The following is a 7282-nucleotide window of genomic DNA, read 5'->3' as shown; positions in this document are numbered from 1 at the left end:
CAAGAAAATTCATGCAGTGCCTTGCTTAAGTAGCATCCTTTTTCATTTTTGTTCTAAACTATAATAAATATTCGGGTTTTTTGAAAATTCAGATTTTCAAATGTAGGGGTACCAGTAATTCTAGTATTAGTATCTTGACAAAATTGTGCAAGCAAATATCTGTGAATGTCTCTTTAAACTGAAATTCTTCACATGTTCATTACTGCAGAATTTTGCTTCTAAGTAACCACCATACGCAATGTATACTAGTAATTCATTAATGTGTATTTTGTAAATCGTATTTGCTAGCTGTTATGAAACATTTCAACATATTAGAGTTGTTAAAACTTTCTTAAAAACTTGTTAGTAGTCAAAACTACCCCCATACGGAGTTTATCCTTGGACACTCAACAATCTTGCAGGGTATGTTGACAAGGTGTCTATAGTTGTCCAAAGTTGCCCCGAATCCCGGGGGCACTTTGGACAAACTTTGACCAAAAAAAATTAACATGAAATAGGATAAACTGAAGAAGTCTCTATATGGCATGATATCCTCTTTATTAGTACTTGTTAACCCCCACATTAACCTCAGAATTCCTTTGTTCTTAATGAAGATATTAATAAAAATAGTTCAAATTTGTCCAAAGCCACCCCGGTTTACGGTACTAAAAAAGGGGAAAATCCAGTCCAAATAAAAGTTAGTCTGATAAAAAAGAGTAAAATCTTACAAGTTCAACAGTAAACATTTGACTGAAATCGGATGAAAAATAAGGAAGTTATGACATTTGAAGTTTTGCTAATTTCTGCAAATTAGTTTCCATACAGTGGATATGAATATGCAAATGAGTGACCTAACCACGTCATATCCTCACAATTTTCCATTGATCGTGTACCAAAAAGAAAAAAAAAAATTACGAAAATTCAATATTTTTGTCATTGAAGTCTGAAACATGTTATTCTTTGTTGATTCAGAATAGTGTTCAGTTAGATACAAGGATTTGAGCCTCAGGCATAATTGCATTTGAATGAAAAACTGGAAATTTGCAAATTGTATGTACAAACTATATAGCAAGTTGTGAGGGTATGACATGCCCACTATTCCATTTGCATATTCATATTGACCGTTCAAGAACTGTTACTTGAAAAATTAGCGAAACTTCAAAATGTCATAACTTCCTTATATTTCATCCTATTTCTATCAAACTTTTACTGTTGAACTCGTAATATTTTACTCTTTCTTACCAGACTAACTTATATTTGGACTGGATTTCCCCTTTAACACCATTACCATGACAGGGTGCACTGAGGGGGAAGTCCTTGGAAAATCCATTTGATACCAGTTTTTGATCCAGAAGAGTACTTTTCTCAATGTGCCAAGAATGTTAGTGCTTTAGATGCTGAAGGATGACGCCACACTTTTGAAAAAGGTGGCTCTGTGTTTGTGAAATTAAAGCATTCTCTGAGATTACAGCAAAACATCGATTGAAAAGCTTACAGGAACAAGGAATCAATATTGATCATGTATTAAAGGGATGGTACAGTATTGGTGGTGATGAGAATTTGGCTTTTAACTTTTTGCGAGATACCAAGAAAACACTTATGAAATAGTACAGAGCATACCATTTTAAGAGGAATTCAAAGTTTATTTGTTGAAAATCAGGTGTGGAATGACTGAAACATCCAAAAACAAAGTAAAACAAAGCGATCGTAATAATACTTTATTAGAATCGCTCTGTTTCGATATCTCGGCCATTTCAAAACCAATTTTCATCAATTAAACGTTGAATTCCTCATGGAATTACATGCTCTTTCATATTTCATAAGATGTTTCTTATTATCTCACCAAAAAAATGTCAGAAACCTGAAATTAGGTCTCAACCAAAACTATACGATCCCTTTAAACAAGTTTGCCTCTTCGACTACAGCCGCATTTGGTACTTGTATGTGATGTTCAAGCTTGTTGATCACATATTTGACTGTAGTTTACCTTCGAAGACTGGTATATCTAGCCATGGACCTTGTCTGCTGTATTCAAATTGTACACTGTACCCATGTTTTTATCATTATGAGATCCCACTAACAACAAGGTCGCCCCAAGTCTTGCTGGACAAAACGTATCGACCAATATTAATTCTCGCATATATGAAAAAATGTTTAATAGTTTTTGGTGGATTGTTAAGTTGATTTGGACATTGATGGAGATGTAAACATGCATTTGCATTTAATGATGATAATGATAACAATAATGGAGATGAATAATAATGTAGTAGTGATAATAACAAGTATTTCACAATGCTATATTCACCTTAGCTACATTGTAGGTGCCCAGACTGCAAATTTATTTGTGAAAATTTTGCTTGATATTTAAAGATAAATACATGTATACCAAATTCCAATAAACAGTTTGCCTGTTGGCATATGTGCATGTAACACCTGCTGGCTGTAATGTTAGAACTTCACGTCATAGGGTTTCACAAATTCACTTAGAACAATCAAAAGTCAGTTGGGCATGTCAAATGTATGGGTGCTAAAATCTCTGTTAAAAGTATGGGGTCCTTGGAAGACATAATCTACTGTAAAAGTGGAAACTTTCGCACAATGAAATTTTCACATTCAGCCAGGTAAAGATGAATTTCACATGTTCAGCACTACTCCTTTGCCTAATGGTTAACTGTATTAAAAGGTAACTGTTTTGCATTATGACAGCAAATTAACTCAAGCTACAGGACTAGCTTACATGAAGAAAAACTAAAATTTACTTCAGCAGTAATTAATACCTCTTAATAACTGCTTTAAATCAAAGATATGAAATGATATTGAATATAACAAGCAAAAAATAAGCACACTTTTATTTCGCACCTGCATATTATTGTATGAAATACATGAAAATTTCCATTGTTACAGACCCCGAGTCACATCATGAAGTTAAAGGTAGTGGAGAGTCAATCTTTTTTGCCATTTAATGTTTTGACCCAAGGTAAAATGCTGAAAACAGCATATATTACACCATACATTTCCTTTGTATGCATGCATGTCATCCAAACACAAAAACGGTTTCAATTCTATTTTATGTGATGTTCGTTTTTTAGCCAAAAACAGCTGGGAACTGTTCCAAGTGAAATATGCCGGACACTTCCGAGACCAACTCAAATCTGTTCACTTTGCGTGTCTTCATTGTCAAGAGAAAACAACAAATTAGTATGATATTGTTGTATCAGTTTTTTTCTATGAAATTTTACTCTTGTCATACATTTTCCTTTTTCATTTTAAACATGAATATTGTAGAACAAGATTCAAATATTTTGCTAAGAAAAATTCCTGTGTTTTTGAGTCTTCATTTCAGTATGTCAGTCAGATCATGATCGATTCGCAACTGTGAAGTGTCTTGCTTAGCTTGATATTGTCTTAAAAGTTACCGTTTTGCCAACATGAAAGTTACCAAATGGGGACTTCTAAGATAAGACAATGTATTGGGATTCAATGGTGAAATTGCATCTGACAATCACTGGAAGCTATGAAAAGTAAATACTTACAAGTATAATCCATTTTCAAAAAAGCAAAGTCAGCAACTTTCTTACCTTGCAGATGATATACTGCACATTACATTTTTGTCGACTGGAGGCAATACATTGTCCTTGATTATTATCACTCAACTCCCAAAATTTACCTAGTTAGAACTATCACAAAAGGTTATGGGATATATACAACTTCTGTTTGGTCAGTCTATTTGTAGCATGTTCATGTGCAGCTCTACTAGGATTGTAAGACACACCAAATTACTGTCAATTTACCTCGCATCAAAACCTGTTGCACATGTGCAGTATCCAGATTTCTATCCCCACAGAATGGGTCTGTCCTATCGCTTTATTAACCCTTTGAGGACGAGTCCCGAGTAAACTCGGGCAAGTGTCTATGGGAAATGCGTGCTGTAGCAAAATGAGCCTATCCTCGACAGGTTAAGACTCATTTATCACCAGCAATGTAATCAAAGCTGCCCTGTCTCCTGCAACCCATTGAGGATGAACTGATTTTGCTATAATGCCCATTTCCCACAAGACACCTGCCCAAGTATTCACGGGACTAGTCTTCAACGGTTAAAACTGAATACATGTATCTCTTCATGTGTGAACAAGAAATAATGTAAATGTCTCCCTGAATTGGAAATAAGAATGTTATACACATGTGTCTCTCTGATTGCTCTTTCCTTTTATCTATCTATCTATCTATCTACCTATCTACCTATCTACCTACCTATCTGTCTATCTATCTATCTGTCTGTCTGTTTATCTATCTGTCTATCTGCCTATCTATCTGTCTATCTATCTGTCTATCTATCTGTCTATCTATCTATCTATCTATCTGTCTATCTATCTATCTGTCTATCTATCAATCTATCTGTCTATGTATCTATCTGTCTATCTCTCTATCTATATATCAATCTATCTATCTGTCTATCTATCTATTTATCTATCAATCTATCTATCTATCTATCTATCTGTCTATCTATCTATCTGTCTATCTATCTGTCTGTCTATCTATCTGTCTATCTATCAATCTATCTATCTATCAATCTATCTGTCTGATGGTTCCATGACATTTGCTCCTGCGACAGTTGCTCCCGTGAAATATCTGCACAATAAGCCAAACATAAATTCTACCCACAGACATAACCCTAACCCTATGTCATACATATATATGAGCCGTGACACAAGAAAAGGGCCTCAGCCCTGCCGCGCACAAATGCAACAAAATGGAGGGAAGTTGACAAAGCAATGCGTGCAAAGAAGGATCAACTAGGTAGCTGCGCGCGAATTCATATAGGCGCAACAATAAAGAAGCAACATTTGGGCAAAACATGCTTTTTTTAATGCAATAATAGAGGCATTTAGGACTGGAATTTCAGAAAACGGTTTGCATATGTAAATCAGAGTTCATTCTACAATATGGCGGAGAAAACTCATTTTCGGTGTTTTATGCCCTAAGGGCCCTTTTCTCGCATCACGGCCCATATCCCATGTATATATATATATATATACACTCAGCAAAAAAAGAAAGTAAACACTTTTTCGAGGTCATATTTTTCATAGAAGATTTTTATGAAAATCAATGTATTATATACCATATTAACAGTAATCTAATTGGCTATTAAGCTCATGGGCTAATTAAAAAGAAAACTTTACGCATGAGTGAGCACATTCGTTTTTGTCCTCCAAGGCACAAAATCAAAAATTGCAAAAATTGACATGTTCTCTTTCATTTGCAAATGCCCTTCACGATAACATTGACAACAAAAGACCAGTTGAACACAATGAGAAACATGAATGAAATAGGAAAAATAAGTTTTTGTTCTCTTTATCTCTTTATTACCTCTAAGAAAACAAAGTGGAAAACTAAAGGGGAGAAATAAGAATTTTCGATCAAGTCAAACTTCAAATGGCATAGGGAATAAAAAGCATAAAGATGGTTAAATAAGCAGAATTTCTTTATTTCCTTTAAACTAGTGATTTAAAAATCCATGTGACAATTTCAAGAACCAAACATTATTTACAATTTCCTAATTTGAAAGAAAAAGCTCAAATTTGTAACATTTTTGTTAATTATTACTTCTTCTTTCATTTCATTTGAATTTAGATTTGACATAAGATGCTTTATTTTCCTCCATTATTTTTAGCCTTCATTGGTCTTTTAGGCTTTAAAGATACCATAGAGATCAAAGGTTTGTTTTTGGAACTTAACTCATGTTTCTTTTTGTGTGAAATCTGTTGTTTGTTCTTATTGTTCTATGGAAGAGCACATACGCATGAATGACCACTTGTTCAGTTTTACAATTTTTACTTTTGTGCCCTCGAAGAGAAAAACAATGGTGTTCACTCATGCGTTAAGTTTCCCTTTTTGGTGACCTACCAGGTTGACAGCCAATTAAATCACCTTTAATATGGTATATAATACATTGGCTTTCAGCCAAATATTCAATGAGAAATCATAACTTGAAAAAGCGTTTACTTTCTTTTTTTGCTGAGTGTATATATATACATGTTATATATTGGCAGCAATATATATATTTATATATATGCTATATATAACCTCACTGAGCTGCCATCCTAGCACACACACAACACCTCACCTCAGCACGCCTAACTCCAACCACCACCACAAATGTTTCGGTTCCCCACAACCGGCTGCCAATTGACTGCCGGCATGTAACCAGGCTAAATGTGAACTGTGCTTCTCACATCTCTCGATAAAGGGCAGAGCTTGAAAGCTTGAAGTAAAATCAAATTGTGAGGATTCAAAAGCAACGTCTACTGCCTCTTCTTTACTCTCCTTATGCTATATATATATATATATATATATATATATATATATATATATATATGTATATATATATATATATATATATACATATATATATATACATATATATATATACATATACATTCAATAGATAGATACATAGATAGACACTAATCTTGCACTGAAGTGTTGTTATAGAAGAAATGAAAATATTGGGGCCCTATGTGAATCACCCTAAACAATACCGAGATCAAATCAAGTGATATTATGAGCACATCAAATGAAGAGTTCAGTATTGCAAAATGAGCTAACTCCATTCTTGTTGAGATATTTGTGGTTATAGCTGCTGAAAAACAAAGAAAATACAGGATATCTTTATAACTTCAAGAATATTACTTGTTAAGTCACAAGTGAGGTATTACTGGAAAGGTTCAATTTTGCTCTATCTGATGATGGACTTCCTTTGAAATTTTTTTGACTACTATGAAATTTTTAAAAATGGCGCTTAGCTCATTTTTGCAAAAAAAAACTTTTCAACATAAACCCATGCTAATAAACTGATTCTATGAGGGATCTTGTGATAAATATCTCTGTAAGGAGCTCATAGGAAAAGAAAAAAAAAATGTCTCTAAGTGGTAGCTTGTAGAACATAACAAATTAAATCACTTACCGGTCTCCACATGGGGGTGCTTAAAATACTTATTTCAATCGCATCACACAAACATGAATACCCAACACATGGCCATGCGTGTCCACACCATAATATATAAACACATACACACAATTACTGTAAAAACCAGTGTTTTTGTGTGCATTTTGATTTTGCGAGAGCCAAGATTCATGAAATTAGAATGCTTGAGAAAGTTGTCTACACTAAATGCATTGAATGCCAGTGGCAATTCGCAAAAATTTCATACTGCAAAAAAGGTCGTTGGCTCGAAACTAGAAAATTTCAAGTCGCGAATATTTCTGGTTTTACAGTAGTCTCTCTATCCGAAATGTTCTGTAG

The sequence above is a fragment of the Diadema antillarum genome, unplaced genomic scaffold, assembly GCF_040938485.1.
Source record: "Diadema antillarum isolate AM-2024a unplaced genomic scaffold, OU_Dant_1.0 scf00000017, whole genome shotgun sequence".
In the NCBI taxonomy this organism is placed as follows: Eukaryota; Metazoa; Echinodermata; class Echinoidea; order Diadematoida; family Diadematidae; genus Diadema; species Diadema antillarum.
The sequence above is the reverse complement of the archived record's forward strand: the minus strand, read 5'-3'. Positions refer to the sequence as shown.